At 38.0% G+C, this 22244-nt stretch overlaps 1 long non-coding RNA gene across 1 annotated transcript in view; it reads right to left on the minus strand.

Annotated features, from left to right (window-relative positions):
- Window positions 1-4008: 4008 nt before the first annotated feature.
- LOC123334626 overlaps window positions 4009-22244 on the minus strand; it is a 111973-nt gene continuing 93737 nt past the window's right edge. The window contains exon 2 of the long non-coding RNA XR_006552605.2: window positions 4009-4677. This is a non-coding gene — a long non-coding RNA (uncharacterized LOC123334626). The remainder of the gene's footprint in view (window positions 4678-22244) is intronic.

The following is a 22244-nucleotide window of genomic DNA, read 5'->3' on the forward strand; positions in this document are numbered from 1 at the left end:
CTTTCAACTCCAAATAAAGTAAGATGAGACGTTGGGACACTCCAGGCCACACTTTACTACCCATGAAAGGACATGGGCTCTGCCTCCCAGGCTGAACTTTCAGGCAAGCCTGGCTCTGGCCCTGCCCTTCAAGTGTCATCCGTTTCACATGTGGTCCCATATCCACATCAGAGACCCACCTGCTGCCCTCCCAAGTTGATGTCAAGGTCAGCCAGCCTCTGCCCACCCTGAGTCCCACTGAGCAGATGACACTCGGAGGCCCCGGAGGTCTGCCCTTACCCCCATCATCCGGAATCATCTTTGCCACCCTACATAGTACAAACACACCTTAGATGTGTGACTTGGCTAAGAGAACCCTCTCTGTGAATGCATTCTGAAAAAATGCTCCATGAACATCTCTTCTGTGTGGGAAAGGATCCTGACTCCCTCCTCCCCCAGTGGCTTGATTATTCTGCTCAACTTTTCCTTAAGAAGCGATTTTGACCTTCTGGTTTCTTCCTTTCTCTTGATGTCATCATTCTCCTTCAGACACAGACCAGGATGGAAAGTGATCAGTTTGCTGCTGACAAAGATTTCAGTGGGTTTTTCCCCTCATTCTCACCTTCCACATGAATTACACAAACTTGCACCAGATTTGCGAATTCTGAGGGTCAAACGAAAGATCAAGGCTTAAGGATTTGAGAGATTAGGTTTGGCCTAAATGAAAGGCAGCCCCCTCTTTCTGTCAGGAGGGTGGGGGTGAGGTTCACGGGGAGCACAAGGTGTTCCAGGCACCACATCCCAGTGGCCATGGATCCCTCTCAGCATGGCTGCTCTGGGACGGAGGAGGAGACCAAGACTCAGAGAGATGCTGTGACTCACCAGGTTGACACAAGGTGGAACTTCCCATCACCTGTGCCTGACTTCACTCACCGTGGTCCTTCTGCCTCACCCCTCCTTCCCACAGAGAAAAGTATGGAAGCGTGTATGATCACACACAATGCTATGTGATGAGTGCTAAGGTAATCAGGTTCCCTGCCCTATGGAACTGGGCCCCTAGGGCCGCCCATGCCTACAGCCCCTCCAAGGACAATCTCAGAGCCACTGCCTGTGCTAAGGAGTTGCAAAAGGTGACCCTGTTCCTTCCACTTCCTGACACCCAGTCTGGACTTAGGGACCTGGGCCACAGCAGATGAGTCACCCCAGGCCTGGTTCCTGGAGCCCAGTAGTCTACCCAGGCTGCTAAACAGAGTACTTTGGACTAGAGCTTATAAACAACGGACAGTGTCTTCTCAGAGCTCTGGAGGCTGGATATCTAGCAGACCCGATATCCAGGGAGGCCCCTTCCTGTTCATAGATGGCCATCTTCTCACTGTGTCCATGCATGGTGGGAGAGCAGTGCAGGGAAAGGGTTTCTCAAGCTTCTTTTTAAAGGACACTAATTCCAACAGGAGGGCTCCACCCTCATGACTTAAGTGTAAAAACCCCACCTCCTAAGACTATCACCTTGGGGGCCAGATTTCACCTTACAAATTTGGAGGCACACAGGCATTCAGTCTGTAGCAGAGAGTGAGGTCCTGAACAAGAGGCAGAGGGTTTATTGTGTAGCTGTTTCTGGTTTGCACAGGGACCCCAATCATATTAACTGTTGAAAGAGACTACTTGCTCAATCCCAAATATTAAGCAGATCTCACAAAAAGTTCTCTCATCTGTCTTCATCCCCTTTCTTCCAACAGGAAAGGATTCATGGGGCAGTCAGTCTGCCCTTTGTGTTCCGCAGGGGCTTGTGACTTTATGTCTTAATGGAACAAATTGGAAAAGACCCTGATGCTGGGAAAGATTGAAGGCAGGAGGAGAAGGAGACAACAGAGAATAAGACGGTGGGATGGAATCACTGACTCAATGGACATGAGTTTGAGCAAGTTCTGGGAGTTGGTGATCGACAGGGAAGCCTGGTGTGCTGCAATCCATGGGGTCATAAAGAGTTGGACATGACTGAGCAACTGGACTGAATTGAAAAACCACCATTGAACCAGCAAGATGAACAATTCAAATACGTCAGTCTAGATGCATAGACTGGGGTCTGGTCCATGGAAGGACAAGTGAAAAAAAAAAAAAAAGCTTCTCCCCAGGAGATAGAATCTAAACCAACCAGCCCAGGAAGTCTTTCTCCTGGGAAAGTGGCTTATATCAAGGATTTTTGATGAAGTTATTAAGCCCCTGAATTAGCCAACCTGAGGCCCTCCTGCCTCCTCTTCTCTTGTCAGATAAGATAACAAATCCCTTTTGTTTATGAGAGTTCAGTTGAGGTTTTCTGTTACACACAGATGCAAGAATCTTACCTTATTTAGGACAGAAAAAATAAACACAAACATGAAAATTTCCAAGAAATGTCAAGACACAGGGACCTATTTCTGTAACACTTTTTAATAAGCACAAGAATTTCAGCCCCGATATACAGAGAGTGATACACTCCTACTGAGAACTTAGGAAGGAAACTGGGGTTGGAAGACAAAAATAAAACAGCCCCAGGCAAGAGGCCTTAGAAAAGAGCTTAGAAGAGATCAACAAAAGTGCAGGCAAGAAGGCAAACTCTCAGATTATACTTTTTTCTAACAAAGGAAAGTGGCTGACATGTTTGCATGAGATGCTTTCCCACAGAAGTGAGGCTACACCAGGCTGCTCTTAAGAATGATTAATCATTATCACAGTCTGGCTGGGCCCTGGGAGAACATCATTCTTATCATCCAACAAGTACCTGTCATTTCCTCCACTTCACTGATTGGAAAACGAAGGCTGATTACTTCACTCGGTCTGATTGTATCTAGGTCTATCCATGTAGCTGCAAGCGGCATTATTTTATTCTTTTTCACGGCTGAGTAAAATTCCATTGTGTATATGTGTGTATATATACATATGTATATATACACACCACATCTTCTTTACCCATTCCTCTGTCAATGAACATTTATGTTGCTTCTATAACTTGACTGTCATAAACAATGATTCAAGGAACACTGGGATGCATGTATCTTTTCAAAATACAGTTTTATCTGGTATACGCCCAGAAGTGGGATTGCTGGATCATGTGGAAAGTCTACTTTTTTTCAGTTTTTTGAAGAGCCTCCATACTGTTTTCCATAGGAATGGGAGTTTGAGATTAACAGAGGCAAACAATTATCTATAAGATGGATAAACAACCCGTTCCTACTGTATAGCACATGTGTGCCTGCTCAATTGTGTCTGACTCTTTGTGATCCCATGGACTGTAACCCACCAGGCTCCTCTGTTCACGGAATTTTCCAGGCAAGAGTATTGAAGTGGGTTCCCATGCCCTCCTTCAGGGGATCTTCTGGACTGAGGATCAAACCAACATCTCTTGTGTCTCCTGCATTTGCAAGTAGGTTCTTTCCACTGGCATAAACAAACTACATTTTTTAAATACAGACACCTACTCAGTGAGACCAGAGAACATCATCTTTGCTTCAAATGGAAATCAGTGTGCAGATAAGTGAGAGGACTGAACTGGCCCTGCCTGGCAACCAGTGAGTCTTATCCACTTGGGGCCAATTAGGGCCACTAATGTTTACAGATGGCCTACCTACTAATGTCATGAGTCAGCACAGTGACTCAGGGAATTATATCCAATATTCTGTGATAAACCATAATGGAAAAGAATATGAAAAAGAATATATATATATATATATAATGTATGTACATATAACTGAGTCACTTTTCTGTACAGAAGACATCAATACAACATTGTAAATTAACTATTCTTCAATAAAATAAAGAAAGAAAGAAAACTAAGGACATTAACCCCTTGACTAAGGGAGCGCAGTGGTGAGTGCTGTTGTCAGGACGCCGTGCTGTCATCTACAGGACATGGAAATTGAGAAGCACCTACAAAGCCAAGCTGAGAGTGTCAGCAAACACCAAAGGCCATTCCCACATCAAACATCCAAGCACCAGGCCTCCAAAAAAGTTATTCAATAATTCTACTCATCATCAGATAAATATTGAATGTTTTAATGGAGGATCATACATATAGGCAAGAACATCTCTTAAAATGCATTATCAACTGCACTGGAGCAAAAATAGAGAGAAATGTCATTGAAATTCCTGAGACTAGGTTTACAACATTGCTGGTAAGTAAGGATTGGTGAGAAAGTAATTTTACTCAACTGCCTGTTACTCATTTAAGATGCAAGCTGTCATTTGTCATCGTTTTCTGCATTCTGTCTCTTTAGTGGACATGATTAATACTTATGAACTCTCTTTTTTTCTCTTTTAAGAATATTAGTTGCAAATTCTCTCCCCATCCAGTCTTCACGAACTTGCCTTGCTATGGGGTACAGATTATTGCACAATAAAAGAAAAGCAAAATAAACAGAAACCACATCTTTAGAGACTTGATGAGTTACACATACATAGGAATGATTAGATAGATTAAGCCGGCAGGAGACCTGTGGAATTATTTTGATAAGGATTGCTTGTTGCAGGTGAAGTGTAGATAACAAACCCAAGACATCGTCTGAACCAGCCAAGAATTAAACTCACAACAAAATTAAGTGTAGAAACATCGACATCCCAGTTTAGGCCTTGGTCAGGTCAGGGGTGGGGATGTGGCCTCTTACCTGGAAGTGCCCTCCTCCTGATGAAGAGATGCTGCTTCCAGCACTCCCTTGGCTCCTGTCTCTGAAGATGAAAAGATAGATGCTTTTAAATGTCATGGGTACGGGACCTGTGATGTTCTTCAGGAAAATATTCTTTTAAAATAAATCACACAGACTGAAAAGAACTTTACATTTTCGAATCTCTGGCTCATTTGTCAAAGGGGCAAAAATGAAGCCAGTAAGACTGGGTAAACGTCCTTGCTTATTTTTCCTAACATGGTATTTTTGAGGGATTCAGGTCAATTCCTGGGGCACTATCTTTGAGATGATCCCCAGAGAAGCATGGTGTAAACATAGCTCTCAAAGTCAAGCCAAGGATGCTGACGGAGACGACTGCCTTCCAGACTGCAAAGGCAGAGGAATCAAAATAGCGGAACATTACCTTTTAATTAGATTCAAACTCATTTATTTACCAGACAGGCTGCTTTGAATGCCAATTTTGAGTTATTAAACTTAAATAATGGTAAGCATTTTATTAAAACACCATGCAGCAGTTTTGTACTTTCTTTGTGGTCTTCAAAGGACATTTTCACATTTTTTTGACCCTCAAATTGACACCATCGGGTAGGTGGCATAATTGTTATGATCCTTGTGTTACAGAGCAGGAACTCAAGGGTCAGAAACATTGAGGAATTTTTCACATTTATGCAACCAATAAAAGGCATAGTCAAGAATAGTATCCATATCTCTATTCTGGTGTGCCTTCTCTTCTAAAGGGCAAAGTCATGGGAAACCATGAAAAGAAGAAATTCTAAAGTCAAAGAAGAACTGATGGCCATAAAAATACTTAGAATAGTTGGGTGGGGGTGTTTTCAAGTAAGCTGAAGACAAAGCAAATGAAAGGGATGGGCAAGTTGATGGAGTGAGCATAAAAATGTTGATAAACAATAGAGAAAACTTTCCCCTCCTCTTCTATATCCAACATCCACATCAAGGATCAGATCTTCAGACTGGGTGGAAATGAAATGGGCAGGAGGAAGTCCAGCTCCAGGCAAGGACTCTGAGAAGGCAGGTCCACAAGATCCTCGAGCCTTGTTGGCCTGGTCTACAGGATGTAAGGTGATGTACTCTATGTGGACAGTTTGGGAACACAAATCTTCAAGCACACACACACGAGAGGAAAGTTGAAGAAAGTCCCAACATTGGTTGGTAACATTAAAGTGCGTCTTACAAAGGTTACAAAATTAGTCACATAAAGGATAGTTTATGCTCTCAATACAATAAAAACCCCTTCAAGACAAGGATTGTTTTGCCTTCCTGGCAACCTCTGCAATGACCTACACATCACAGACACTTAACAAAGTGTCTTGATCAAAACTGAACGCAGAAAATGAAGCAGAAATCATTAGGCTCAATAAGAGTGATGACTTTTTGAATACAGTCCCTAGGCTGATCAATGGGTCTGTGAACCAGGATTTCAGGAAGACCTCGGGACAAGTACATCATACCTCTACAGACACAACTGCAATGAATGGCTTGGAGATGGCTCTCTTATGTGGATTAGTAACTGCTTGAAAATACACACCCAGAAGCTGAAAACTGATGGCAGTAAACATGGTCTGAGGTCACCAAAAACCTGTGTTCCATTCCAGTTGTTGTTGTTTCGACATTTTATCCTTTACACTGATAAGAAAATTTGCAGATTATTTCTGCTCTAAATGGTGCAGTAAATATGGCTTCAGATTTACTAGCATTTCTAATATGAGTATATTACCTTGCTTGGAGAAGGAAATGGCAACCCACTCCAGTATTCTTGGCTGGGAAATCCCATGGACAGAAGAACCTGGCAGGCTACAGTCCATGGGGTTGCAAAAGAGTTGGACTCAACTTAGCAACTGAACAACAATTACCTTGCTTAATTAAACTCAGTAACTCTTTTAAAAATGTGTCCAGTTTTCAATACATCATTGTTAATCATTTTTGGGTCATGTCACAATTAAATTCAACTTTTTTTTTCATTTCTTTTATCACAGTAAAATATACATGACACATTACTTACCATTTTAACTGTTTTTAAGTGTGCATTCTATGGCATTAAATACACTCATGTTCTGTGTTCATCTCCGCCATCTATCTCCAGAGCTTTTTCTACTTTCCTAACTTGAAGCTCCATCCCCATTAAGCAATTCCCATTTCCTCCCTCTGTTCAACCCCTGGTAACCACCATAATGCAAGAGATTTAAACAGTCAAGGTGCTACTCCTGAAGGATGAAGATCATCTAGAGACAATTTAGAAAACATATCTGGTGTATATATGTCAATTCCAATCTCCCAATTCATCCCACTCCCCTTTCCCTACTTGGTGTCCACACGTTTGTTCTCTATGTCTGTGTCTCTATTTTTGCTTTGCAAATAGATTCATCTGTACTATTTCTCTAGATTCCACATACATGCATTAATATACAGTATTTGTTTTTCTCTGTGGGGAGGGGGAATGGGGAGTTAGTATTTAATGGGGACAGAGTTTCAATTTAAGAAAGTGAAAAATTTGGGAGATGGATGATGGTAAGAGTTTCACAACCATCTGAATGTGCTTAATGCCTCTGAACTGTACATTTAAATGTGGTTGAAATAGCATGTTATATATTATGTGACTTTAACCACAAGAAAGAAATTTTTAATTATAAAAATAAATAAAAAACCTAGCTGTGTTCAAAAATATGATAAACTTTCCCAAGGGACAGAGATAAAACAGTAGAAACACAGGAAATAATATGCAGCCCATTGATGTGATGGGTTGTGAGTCTACAGACAGGTCATGCCAACCGAAAGTTTAATGATTGTGGACTAACAAAGAAGAAAAGTCCTTCCTGGAGACAGAGATCACAGTCAGGCTCAATATCGGAACCCACGGCCAAGGTCAGCAAACTGGTTCTGGAGGCCAGCGGGACACACACAGCACCTCAGAACCCAAATGCGCTGGCTACTGTGTATCACCCTCAGTATTGAGCACACACAGCTCCAACTTATGTAAGATCCGATCTGTTCCAGAGACTCATGGGAGACATAAAATGAACAATAAAATCTTTGAGAAGAAAATAAGCATAAGAACGGAAGGGAAAAATATCTCCTACTCAAAGTGAGCCTCCAAACCAAAACCAAGAAATGTAATACTTAAAAAAAAAGAGGAAAAAAATTAATATTTAAATGGTCTAATAAAGAATATATTGTGATATACATATGATGTTTTAAGAGTTAAGTGAAGTAAACTCCAATGGACAGTAAATTAAGAAATAAAGACAGAGAGAAGCCAGAGAAAAGCATGGCCTGAAAGGATATATGCACTTCAATGTTCATTGCAGCACTGTTTACAAGAGTCAAGACAAGGAAGCAACTCAAATGTCTATCAACAGAGAAACAGATAAAGATGTGGTGTGTATACACACACACACACACACACACACACACACACACACACACACACACACAATGGAATATTACTCAGCCAGTAAAAAGAATGAAATATACCATTTGTAGCAACATGATGGACCTAGAAGTTGTCATACAGAGTGAAATAAATCAGAGAAGGAAAAATATTGTATGACATTCTTTATATGCAGAATCTAGAAAGAAATGAACTTGTTTACAAAACAGAAACAGACTCAGAGAATGAACTTATGGTTGTCAGGAGGGAAGAATGCAGGGAAGGGATAGTTAAGGAGTTTGGGATTGACACGTACTCACTGCTATATTTAAAATGGATAAACAAGGACCTACTAAAAAAAAAAAACAAGGACCTACTGTATAGCACAGGGAACTCTGCTCGATGTTATATGTATGGCGGCCTGGCTGGGAGGGGAGTTTGGGAGAGAATGGATCCATGTATATGTATGGCTGAGTCCCTTCACTGTTCACCTGAAACTATCACAAAAATTGTTAATCAGCTATACTCCTATACAAAATAAAAAGTTTTTAAAAAATAAGAAAGCTTCCACAACAATTATAACTGAGGATGATCCCAAGGACTGACTTTCTCCCAGATGACAATTGTTGACTTTGGATCTGAAGGCCCTGGAGATGGAAGAGGAATCAGGCAGATTCTGGTAGGGACCCACCCTCTTGCGTGTTTCCTGCTTACACAAGCAGGATGGCAGAAGGTGGCAGAGGGTGGCAGAGGTACAAGGAGAAAAACCAGAGTCTGAGTAGCTCAGTGAACCAGATGTCTGAGTGCGGACATCCGAGGCTGTTGGGAGGTGGATTGTGGAAACCTGGAAGGAAAAATCTTAGAAAGGAGATCTGCCATTTCTTCCTGCCCACATCTCCACCTGACCCCTGATAGGGAGCAGATTAAAAGCAGCTAAGCTACTAACAGAATTACTAGACTGAAGTTGGGCTACTGCACAAGAAAGAGAAGGCAATCAACTTAATTTCCAGTTACAACAAAAGAAATTACAGTTATCAGGAAAAAAAGTATTTTCAAGTCTCCACAACTTACCATTTATATTTACGATAAAAACCAAAATTACCCTATGAAGAATAGGGACCATAGAGTGCATTATTTTTCTAAAAAGGAAAAAAAGACAATCAACAGATATCAGATGACTGAGATTCAACTGGGTTGATCTTCCCGTAGAGAACAATTCTACACTATGCGTGTCATACAAAAAAGATCTCTTAAGACGGCACTGCCCAAGACTGTCAGCCACCTTAACCTTCATGATGTTTGTAGAATAAAAGAACATCGAACAGCAAAATGTACATTTTTCAAGTGCACGTGGTTAAGTTTAACACAGTGGGCCGTAAAATAAGTCTAAATAAATTCATAAAGACTGAAATCTAACAGAGTATATCCTCTTTGCTGTTGTTTAGTCACTAAGTTGTGTCTGACTCTTTTGCAACCCCATGGACTATAGCCTGCTAGGTTCCTCTGTCTTTAGGACTTTTCAGGTAAGAATACTGGAGTGGGTTACCATTTCCTCCTCCAGGGAAATCTTCCCTCCCCAGGGATGGAACCCACATCTCCTGTATTAGCAGGCTGATTCTTTACCACTGAGCCATCAGGGAAGCCCTATACCCTCTTATCACAACAGAACTATAATCCAATAACTGTAAGATATAGAAAAACCTCAACTATTTGGAAGTTGAACAACACATTCCTAAATAATCTATTAGTTAAAATAGAAAACATAAAGGGAATCACATAATATCTTACTAAATAATAATGAAATATATCACACAAAGTTCATGTAATGCATCTTTTCAAAAAAGCTTAGAGGGAAATTGTGCTTATATTTGAAGATCTAAATCAGTGATTTAAATTTCCATCTTAAGAATTTGTAAAAAGAGAAATTAAAGTCAAAGGATGTAGAAATAAAAGAATTTGAAAAATAAGAGCATGAATAGAATAAAAATTAAAAAAAGAAGATAATGAAAAATATATAGTAGTAGAGGGGAAAAGTTTATTCTTTAGGAAAAATTTTAAAGTCCTGAATATATGAAAAGAAATACCATATTCAGGAACTGGAAGACTTAATATGGTTGTGATGTCAATTATTTTTAAACTGTCACATAGATTTAATGCAATCCCAATCAAAATTTGACAAGTTATGGCAAAACCAATACAATATTGTAAAGTCTGGATGCTTGGGGCTGGTGCACTGGGATGACCCAGAGGGATGGAATGGGGAGGGAGGAGGGTTCAGGATGGGGAACACATGTATACCTGTGGCGGATTCATTTTGATATTTGGCAAAACTAATACAATTATGTAAAGTTTAAAAATAAAATAAAATTTAAAAAAATAAATAAAAAAAATAATAAAATTAAATAAAAACAAACAAAAAAAATTTGACAAGTTGATTTAAAAATTTATGTAGAGAGTCAAAGGACCTAGAATTGCCAAAACAATTTTTAATAATTTCCCTTTTATTTTTTAAATAGACATTTAAAAAAAAGGCAGCTTTAAATTCACAGTAAAATTAAACAGAAAGTACCAAGAGTTCCTATATAGCCTCCCCACTACACACACACACACACACACACACACACACACAAACCCCCACTATGAATATCTTCTGCCAGAGGGTACATTTGTTACAATTGATGAACCTCCATTTCAATATCAATTTCACCCAAAGTCCATACTTCAAGTTTTCCTTTAAGTTTTTCGACAAGTTCAGACAGATGTAGATGATGTGGCCATCCTTATAGTATCATACAGAATAGTTTTACTACCTTAAAAATCCCTTCTGCTTTGCCTTTTTATCCCTGCCTCTCCCCTCTCATGATCCTTTTGCTGTCTCCATGGTTTTGCCTTTTACAGAATGTCACAGAGTTGGAACCACAGAGTATGTAGCCTTTTCTAATTGGCTCCTTTCACTTGGTAATACGCACTTAAGATTCCTAGTTGTCTTTTCATGAATGATAGCTCATTTCAGCACTGAAAAATATTCCATATATTATCCATCTGCTATCTGGAGGGACTGCCGTTTAATTATTTGCCTACTGAAGGACATCTTGGTGACTTCCAAGCTTAGGCAATTATGAATCAAGCTGCTGTAAACATCCATGTGTAGGTTTTTGTGTGGACATATGTTTCCAACTCCTTTGGGTAAATACCAAGGAGCACAATTGCTGGATCATATGGCATGAATATGTTTAGTTTTGTAAGAGACTACCAAGCTTTTTTCCAAAGCAGCTGCACTATTTTGTGTTCCCCCCAGCAATGAATGAGATTTCCTGTCACTCCACATCCTCGTCAGCATGCTGCGTTGTCGGTATTCCACATTTCGGCCAATAAATTGGCCAATAGTTGTAATTCATTGGTGTTTTAATTTCTAACCTCTTAATGACATAGGATTTTGAGTTCTTTTTATATGCTTATAATTATTAAAAAGAATTAAAAAGTAGAGGATTTGTATTATCTAATTTCAAAAGTTTAATTCAGAATTCAAGGCAATATGGAACTGATATATTGCCACACATCTGAACCAGTAGAAGAAAATGGAAAGTGTCTAGAAATAGAGCTTCGTTTACATGGCCAAGTGATTCATGACCAAAAAGGATAATCTTAATCCAAATTGTTCCTGGTACAACTGGATATTTGTATGAAAATAAATGAACCTCAATCTTTATACATACTAAAAATAAACCATTTTATCATAGATCTAAGTGTAACTGATAAGTTATAAAACTTCCAGAAGAATGCATTGGAGAAAATCACCATGTCTTTGAATTAGGCAATGATGATTTAAATAGGACACATAAAGTCAAACCACAGAGCGGAATATTGGTAAAATGAACGTCATCAAAATTACATATTTTATTCTTTAAAAGAACATTGAGAAAATGAAAAGACATGCCACAGAGTGGGGGGAAACATTTGAAAAGCATGAATCAGATAAAATTTATATCCAGAATATATATAACCAATAAATACATTAATACATATACAATGTTGTGAGTTGTCAGGAAAATATAAATTAGAACCGCAGTAAGATACGCAGACCCTGAGGTGGCTAAAACCTAAAAGACTGACAGTAGCAAATGTTGACAAGGATGTGGAGCAAATGGAAATCTCACATCCTGTTTAGAATGTAAAATAATACAGCAATGTTGGAAAAGAGTTGTGCAGTATTTTATAAGGCTAAACATACACTTTTTGCATAATTCAACTGTTCCATTCCTAGGTATTCACTGAAGAGAAATGAAAACATGTCCACACAAAATGTAAGTAAATGTTCATAGCAGTACTGCTATTGATAATATCCAAAAGTTCAGAGCATCCCCAAATTCCATCAGTGAATGAACAAATAACACCTATACTACAGAGTACCACTCAGCAACTAAAAGAAATAAAGCACCGGTACATGCAACAACATGGATAAATCATTAAAATGTTATACTAAGTGAAGAAAATTAAGAGCAAAATACTACATAATGCAGGATTCCTTCTATCTGAGGTTCTAGAAAAGGGAAAAGCAGAATACTTATTGCCCAAGGCTACAAGCCTGGGAGGATTAACTGCAAAGGTACATGAGGGAACGTTAGGGATAATAGAATTGCTGGGTATCTTGCTTGTGAGGATGGTCAACAGACTTTACAATCACCAGAAGCTTAAAACTTAAAATTAGAAATAAACTGAAAAAGAAAAGAGAGTGAAAAATTGCAGTGAATATTAAAAATAAATTATTAAAAATAAAAATATAGACTTTAAAATTAAAGTTTAATAAATAAAAAAATGTAATTCTAAAATAGGTGTCAAAAGTAAATTTGTGAGCAAAGAGAGTTTACTCAAAACTCAAACTAGAGAAATAAAGACTTTTTAAATGAAAGAAATGTTAAGATACATAGAGAATAAATTTAGAGGCTAAAACATATTTTTAATAAATTTTACAAGAGCAAAAATAAATAAATATTTCATGAAATAATCACTGATAATTTTCTGGAAAGGTAGAAAGACATGATCTTTCAGACAAGTCACTCTGAGTTCTAGCCAGAGCAAATAAAAATAAAATCTCATCCACCCACACATGTAAGGCTGTGAAATGGCAGAACATCAAGAATAAAGAGTACATTTAAGCTAACACATTAAAAAAAGCAGATTACCACAAAGCTGCCAGCCGATTCCTAATCAGCAGTAATGAAGAATTATCTTCAAAGTGCCAGAGAAGAACAATTGTCAACTCTTTAACTTTGAACATGCTCATTCTTCTAATGAGAGCGAAATAAAGGCATTTTCTGATTTTCAAAGACTACTAAAAAACAAATATAGAATGTTCTCTGTAGCAAAAGGAAACTCGGAGGGAAAAACTGGGATAAGGAAACGTTGGCAAGTACAGAAACAGGTCATTCAATTTAATTAGCCATTGACTGTGAAAAATGACTGTTCCGAGTTTCAAAATAGAATTTTCCACTACAAACGGAGGTGGGACGCTCTCCTGGACTGGAGGACAAACACAGTGATGTTAAGACTCTGGAAGCATCTATGCTGATGCATGTCACAAAAGCCAAAAGTAACACCTCTCCCCCTCTGGAAATTCCAATATATGAAAAATCAAATATGACCAAGCCTATGAAGTCTATGGAATTTTGGCTCTTTGCTGGATTTTTTTCCACCTAGATGAAGGGTCTTTGTCTTATCCACCTACCCCAAGCAAAGGTCATTATTAATATGATATTTTTCTATGATGCTTCTAGAAAAAATATCTAGAAAAATCGTCTCTTAAACTAACTGAAGCCTTTGGATAGTGGGTATAAAATTGGATGGTGGAATTCCTGTTTAGTATATAGAGTGAGTTTAGATTCCAATGCTGTGTTAGAAACATGAGTGTGACTGCCTTTTGTGGTACTGACACATAATCTGCACTTTTCACCTCTGTGGCAGAAACACTTTTTAAGCACTACTTTTGCTCTTGCTGTTGTGTCTTACTAGTCTCCCTGTTTCATATTTTTTATACTGAATATCACACATACAAAGAAGAGATCCAAACATAAAAATGTCATCTCAACTAATGATCACATAGTGAGCATAATCATGTAACCACCTTCCAGTCCTAGAAATAAACATTCTCCCCACACAAGAAACCACTGCATGGTTCCCCTATCCTATCCTCTTAAAGAGTTGCAAAGCCTTACTTCCATCAGTGTAGTTTAAATTTACCTCTCTTTGTATTTTCCATATGTGCAATCTTATACCATATGTTCTTCTACGTCTGGCTTTTTGTTCACTCAACAATATGTTTATGAGATTCACCAATATTGCCGTATGTTTATTTTTGTTGCTACATACTACTATATTGTATGAATACCCCACAGACTACCCACTCTTCCACTGGAGAACTGCACACATTTTGGGGGAAAGTTAATTGCACTTCTATAGGGCATGTGGACTTCCCTGGTGGCTCAGACACATAAAGAATCTGCCTGCAATATGGGAGACCTGGATTCGATCCCTGGGTTGGGAAGATCCCCTGGAGAAGGGAACAGCTACCCAGTCCAGTATTCTTGCCTGGAGAATTCCATGGACAGAGGAGCCTGGCACGCTACAGTCCATGGGGTCGCAAAGAGTCACACGCGACTGAGCGACTTTCACTCACTTTCAGGGCATGTAACTAGAAGCAGAATTTCTGGGTCATCAGGTATACATACGACCAGATTTAGTAGATAATGTCAGTTTTCCAAAAGCGGTTTTCAGGGGCACTGCCACCCACCAGCAATATCTAAGAGGTCCCTTTGCTCTAGTCTCATGGAAATTGGTAAGACAGCCATTTTAGTGGGTATGCAGAGCTATCTCAGGCCTTCTCAGGTAGCGTTAGTGGTAAAGGCCCACCTGCCAATGCAGGAGACATAAGAGATGCCAGTTTGATCCCTGGGTCAGAAAGATCCCCTAGAGGAGGGCATGGCAACCTACTCCCGCGTTCTTGCCTGGAGAATCCCCTGCACATAGGAACTTGTTGGGCTACAGTCCATAGGGTTGCAAAGGGTTGGTCACGACTGCAGCGACTGAGCACACAGGTACGTGGAGCTATCTCATACTTTGATTTCATTTCTCTTATTACTAATACGGCTGAGTTCCTTTTCATATTTTTATTGGCCATTTGAGTACCCTCTTCTTTGAAATGCCTGAAAGTTTCTTGACCCTTCTATTATGTTGGTTTTCTTTTTCTTTTAAATTTGAAATTCTTTACACATTCTGTTAAAAAAGCTCTTTGTCAGGTATATACATTGTAAATATTTTCCCCACTGTGCTGTTTTAAGAACTTTCAATCATTTGTGGTCATTTTCAAAGCTTTTAAATTCAAAATAATATCAGAATTACAGAAATGGTGTACTAGTCCAAAGAATTCTCCTAAGTCCTTTACCAACTACATAAATGTTAGTACATATTTTTCAAGCACTTTTGCTTTTTCTGAACCATCTGAGAGTAAATTATTTATTTTACTCCCAAATACTTCAATGTGTATTTCCTAAATCAAAGGCAATCTTTATGTAACTGTAATAACAATGATGAAGATCAGAAAATTTACATAAATTCTGTACTGTTATCTACAGATCTCATTCAAATTTCACCAAGTGTCGTAATAATGTTCTTTATAGCAAGAGAAGATATGTTTCTGGTCCTAGTTCTGGTCCAGGGTCATCACGCCTTATGTTTAGTTAACCTGTCTTTAGTCTCCCTTAACGTTAATTCCTTGTGCTTTGTATTTCATGACATGAAAAATTTTAAAGCAATTAGAACTAGCTTTGTTTGATAGCATGCCCCTTGAGTGGATTTAGCTGATATTCCCCTATAATTTGATTCAAATCATGAGAGCAGTAATAACACAAAAGTGATAGTATATTCTGTTCATGGCATCATAGCAGGAGCAACACAACAAATTGTCCCAAAACTGAGGATGTTAAGTAAGTATGCTAATTTTGATCATGTTAACTAAGAAATGTACTGACAGTTTTCTCCACTGTAAAACTGCATTTTTTCCTAGCAATTAATAGCTACTTATTGGGGAGATAGTTTGAGACTATATAAATATCCTATTTCTCAGAAAGCTTTTACTCACTAGTTTTAGCCACTGGTGATTCTTACCTATATCAGTTATTACTGCAATTGTTGCCCAATGATGGTTTTCAAAGGGATAACAAGATTATTCCTTGAAATAGAATTGCTCCTTCTATGTTTGTTGGTTGGTATTCTGTTATAAGAAATATTTTTCCATTCTCTTGTTCATTTCTCTTGGTTTGTACTAGTGGACTCTGATTTTCTTCTGTAGGTGGAAATCCATTACTAACATTGACTTTGAGTCTCAGATTGTTCTAGACCTTGCTAGTGTATCCTTTTGAAATATTCCCATCATTCTATGAGCCATTCTTTACTTTCTTAAATAGGAAGATGTTCTAGATTTGCATTGTATTTTCCTGGTCCCAGCTCTGAAATGAACTTACTTATCCAAGGATTCTTCTTTCTTTTTAAGGGAAAATATATTTAGAAAACAAGATCTTGGAACTAAGTATGCTCATAGCTGCTGAATGTCATTGCTTTTGGCCATTTGGGGACAGAGCAGGGAAAAATAGAGATGACAGATAGAGAGATAGAGACAGATAGGTAGATAGATAACACATATCATGAGTCCTTACTGATTTCTCCAATCACGTGCCAATACTCAATTATACTCCAATAACATAAAATTTATTCCAATTTTCCCTATATTCACACTCGCAATTACCTTCAACAGCAAGAAACCTGCTCCCATTGTCCATCATGTGTTTACTTATTATGTAATCTTAGAATATACTGGAATTACAAAAAGTACTTTCAGAATTGCTAAGTCACATCTAACCTCCTACATAAAATTTAATAAATTATAAATACAAGCTTTTGTGTTCAGCCTGCACATATACAGTAAAAATAATTGTATTTAAAAATTACTTGAGTTTATCATCCCATTTTATGTGACTCCATCATTCCTTCGAAATGTAGGTAAGTTCATTTTGTTTTACTTTGTATACCTTTTAAGGCTTTCTTTCAATATCTTTGTTGAATGTTGAAAGTCTACTTTATGAAACTTAATGATGTTTTCTTCATAAACTAATGTATAATCATTTTTGATCAATATTGCATCCATGCTTAATAAAAGATGCATTCTATATTATAAGGATGTAAATGATGACATGTAAATATAAGATCCACCTTACTGATGTTATTTAGATCTTCTGTGTTATTTTTCTACTTATTTTCTCTGCCTTTTATTAGGAATTGGTGTTGAATTCTCCCTTCATTAGGGTGTTTCTGTGTCTCCTTGGGTGTCATGTAGTCTCTGTTTTATAAAAGTGTTTGCTATGTTACTCGGTGCATAGAGTTTTTAACTGCTATGTTTTCTTTGTGAGTAGTGGTTTCATTTTTAGTCAAATGTATTCAATACTAAAAAGTGAACTTAGTCAAATTTAATGCTTTTTGGCTTGAATTATACTTTGTGATACCATGATTGCAACTTCTGCACTTAAAAAAAAATGAACTGTAGTGAATTTACAACATTGTATTAGTTTCAGGTGTACAATATGGTGATTCAGAATCTTCATAGATTGTATTTATCTAAAATTATCAAAAAATATTGACTATATCCCCTGTGTTGTACAATAGCAACTTCTGTATTCTTGTTTCTGTTTTCCTGGCAGAAAATCTCCTTTATTTTCCTTGAAGCACATTTAGTACATTCCAAAATGTCCTGTGGTATATTTGACCCATGTCAAATGGTTTTGGACAGGACCAAATATCAAGGACATTTTGGCATGGAACAAATGTCTTCATAGATGTTTTGGACAGAACCAAATATGACCAAATTTCAAGGACCTTTCGGATAGAACCAAACGTCTGCTAACCTTGTATTTTTAGCCTTTCTGACTCACTCGCTATTTTGGTGGTAAGGGAGGGGTCCCTGTATGCCAGAATTGTATCTTGTTTTGTGAGCCATGTTTGAAATATTCTTTAATGAGCCAGTTAAGCCCACTCACATTTATTAATATGACAATTGTGCTTGGTCTTAACTCTGCCAAATTATTTTTGTTACAGTTACACTGCATATTATCTGCTGTTTTTTTCCACGATGTATTTTTCTTCATGGTTTTATTTTTAAATGTTTTTTTTAAAGAACATTTGTGTTTTTGTGCTTAAACTTTTATTCACTGCTTGCATCAGTTTTTAACCACCCCATTTGACTTCCACCTATTTAATAATTAATGAGCTTATTGTACTTTCCTGTTTCATTCCCCCTTCTTAGTATTTTTGATTCAGGCTGAGGTCTGCAGTTTAAATGTATTAAGTGTTCACCATCCAACATTTTGCCTAAGCCTCTCTTGGTTGTTATCTCTTGGTTGGGTGAAGCTTATCTTGTCATAGATTGATCAAGAAAGTCTTGTGGGTATTGTATTCCTTGATTCCTGCATGCCTAAAGCTTTCTCTACAACATTGCTACTTGGGAAATAACTTGGTTGGATATAAAATACTTGGTTTGCATTTTCCTCCCATGACTTACTAAAAATGCTGCTCCATTATTGCTTTACTTTAATTTTTTTTTTGAACGCATGATTATCAGTGCAATTTTGTTGTCCTTGAAGTTATTTAATCTTGCCTGAAAGCCTTGAGATTTTTAATTTATTTTTTTAAATCTAACAATTTAATCAGACTGTGTCTCAGAATTGATACAGGTTTGGGATCAACTTTCATAAGTACCTTTTGAGTCTTTTCAGTATGTAGATCCAGCTCTTATTTCTAGAAACTTTTATTGTACTATAGTTTAATCCTTTCCCATTGTTTTGGGGTTCAAATCATGTATAAGTTGCATTTTCTTTGCTGTTGGCCATTTCAATGATTTTCTCACCCTTTTTCTATTTTATCTCATTTTTGCTACCTATGCTTCTGTCCTGCTTTTCTTCTGTGCCCTCATTTAGTTTTTGCTTGAGTATCTTCGTCCTTGGGAACTTTAATCTGGTGTTCATTGTTAATATGTTGTATGTCATCCTTTTCTTGTATCCTTTTTCTGAAACTTTCATTTCATTTCTTCCAATTTTCTGTCCATTTGTGTTCTTAGCTTTTAAATTTTGATTCAAGGTGGATTTTTTTCCATACCTCAAATACTTCTTTGAAAGTGAAAGTGTTAGTCACTCAGTTGTGTTCGCCTCTTTTCAACCTCATAGACTGTAGCCTGCCAGGCTTCTCTGTCTATGGAATTCTCTAGTCAAGAATACTGGAGTGGATAGCCATTCCCTTCTGCAGGGGATCTTCCTGACCCAGGGAAGAAACCCGGATCTCCTGCACTGCAGGAAGATTCTTTATCATCTGAGTTACCAGAGAAGCCCCCTTTAGGGGTATTTAATTCAGTTTGGAGTTCAGCTGAGTTACTTAATTCAGCTTCAGGGTTAATTGTGTTGGATGAGGGGAAGAGCACATTCTCACCAGCTTAAGTATTTAATTCTCCTGTTGCATTTTCTTCTTAGAGTGGCACTGGAGAGATGAAGCCTCTTGCAACCTCTGCAGTCAATAGGGCTGGTGGTTTAGGGTGCCTGTAACATTCCTCATTTAAGACATCTTCTTTTCTTGATATATCAATGTGTGATTTCTTTTCTGGGTGGCTGTTCTTAGAAGAGAAGCAAAGATGGAAGAGGTTACGTAAACTTGGAGTTTTATTTTGGTTTTGCTGTTTGTTTTGTGCTGTAGGACCCAAAGTTTCTGCCTACTGCTCTTTCTTTCCCACAAAACTCAACTTCCAAAGGTTGCCTCTCTGTTTCATTTTTAGCCTCTCATCACTAGAGGTGTTGTCTTTCCGAGATGCCTCTTTAGGTCTCCCAGGCCCCTCTGGGTCCTTGCCCTGAGCTCACTGCTTTGAAATGCGAGTCTTCCTTTTCAGGTTTGGGTTTTTGTTTTAAATTTTGAAATTCATGTTGACTCTTTGGAGACAGCTTTAGTTCAGGCATGATTTCCCTCTTCTTGTCTCTGTGGAGCCTTCTGAGACCCAGCGTTGTTCTCTCAAAGTCTTGGGAAGTGTTGGAGCTCAAAAAAATTAGCTCCACGGAAAATCGGTGCTTCTGTTTATGAACTTTTGCACTTTATGTTGATAAAAGTGTGCAAGTTGTGTGGTTTTAGTTCTTGTTGATGTGTATTATTTAGGAAGGATTGTGGAGAGGTCAGAGTTTAAGCAGCTGCCTTTGCCATGGTCTCCCCAGGTGTTCTGGCTTTGTAACTTCACATCTTTTCCCCACCTGCTCAAGACAAGAGGCAGGGTCTGCTATTTTTCTGTGCTTTCTGAGGTGACAGATCATAGTCTCTGAGGCCACCAATGCAGTGGTTGTTCTTCTAGACCAGACAAGGAATAAACCAAATTTTTTAGGAAGCTGGAGGCTGTCTGATCTCTGCCACCACCTTTGTTTCTCCTCTCTTGTTTGAGATTCTTGCTGTCAGAAAGATGAGAGGAGGTCAGGTAACAACAACCCTACTTTTATTTCACCCATCCTTGCAAGTCTGTGTTCTCTATACAAAAAGCCATCACCCTCAGAATTTCTACCTTTGAACAAAGAAGTCAATTCTTAACTAAACCAAACACAACCACTTATCCTTTCTAGTTTAAAAGAAAATAACTTATTTCAATAAATGGAGCAAGCATTCCCTTGACTTTCAAAGTGATAAACCTTTTCCCAACTAGATTCTAGAATATAAGCAGGTGATTCCCATGGTTTTTTATCTTTCATTCTTGCCTAACATCACACAGTAAGTCCATTCTTTCTTTAGAGAGAAATGTTAAAGTTGGATGACTTTTTGCAAATGTTTTTTTGATTTAGAAAATGATACACTCAGATTTCTTCAATTCTATTCATCTTTTTCTGCAGTTAACAGTGTCAATATTCTGTGTTTGTAACTTTGGATCAACAGATGGAATTTTTTTTTTAAGTTGGAATTCACATAAGCAAATCCCTGCTGCTACTGCTAAGTCACTTCAGTCGTGTCTGACTCTGTGTGACCCCATAGACGGCAGCCCCCCGGCTCCCCCGTCCCTGGGATTCCCCAGGCAAGAACACTGGAGTGGGTTGCCATTTCCTTCTCAAGTGCATGAAAGTGAAAAGTGAAAGTGAAGTCACTCAGTCATGTGCGACTCTTAGCGACCCCATGGACTGCAGTCTACCAGGCTCCTCCATCCATGGGATTTTCCAGGCAAGAGTACCGGAGTGGGGTGCCATTGCCTTCTCCGAAGCAAATCCCTAGAGGGAGGAAAAATCACTTAAAGTAAATTGTGCTCAGTTTTCTCTTATACTTTCGCTTTCACATCTGTGCCATTACAGATGCATCTGATATGTTTTAAAAGCTGGTACCAATGGATAGAATCCATGGGATGGTGAGTATTCAACCTGGCAAACAAAGCAGGAATATAGGTACCAAGGATACCATTCTACAAGTACTACCTGCCACATGGCCCAGTGCATTGATTTGAGTTTCTGTGCCTTTTCTTAAGATCTCTGTCTGTCTGCTTCATCTGTCTCTCTCTCTCGGTTTCTCTCTCTCTCAGTGTGTATATAACTCTCTTTCTTTCTTTGTCTCCCTCATTTTCTTACCCTCTGTGTATTTTAATGTACAGCATTTTAACATCAGCTAAATGATATGATAAAATTGTGTAGAGGATTTTTATATGGATCATAAACATTTTCAGACATTAGCTGGTGACTCTTAACTTCCTGATAAGCTTCTACACAATAAAAACAAAAATGCAAAGATATGGGAGAAGTACCTAGAACTTGACAAGTCACCATGTATCACCATTAAATATGAATTTAAGCTCAAGGTATGTATGGTAACAACCTTACTTTCTTAATCCAGTTGATTTGAGGCTCAAAAAAGTATAAAAATTAAATTACATTTTAAATTAAATAAATTGACTTCATTATGAGAAACAGAATTACAAAAGAAATACAGATGTTCAAAATAAATGCTCAGCAACACTAGTGATTAAAAAGTCATTTAAAAAGTAATAAGCTTTGAATATAGGAAACATATTTAATATCCTGTGATAAACCATAGTGGAAAAGAATACGAAAAAGAATATATATTTGTATAACTGAGTCATTTTGCTGCACAGCAGAAATTAAACACAGCACTGCAAATCAATTATA

Source organism: Bubalus bubalis, chromosome 8 (genome assembly GCF_019923935.1).
Source record: "Bubalus bubalis isolate 160015118507 breed Murrah chromosome 8, NDDB_SH_1, whole genome shotgun sequence".
Taxonomy (NCBI): domain Eukaryota; kingdom Metazoa; phylum Chordata; class Mammalia; order Artiodactyla; family Bovidae; genus Bubalus; species Bubalus bubalis.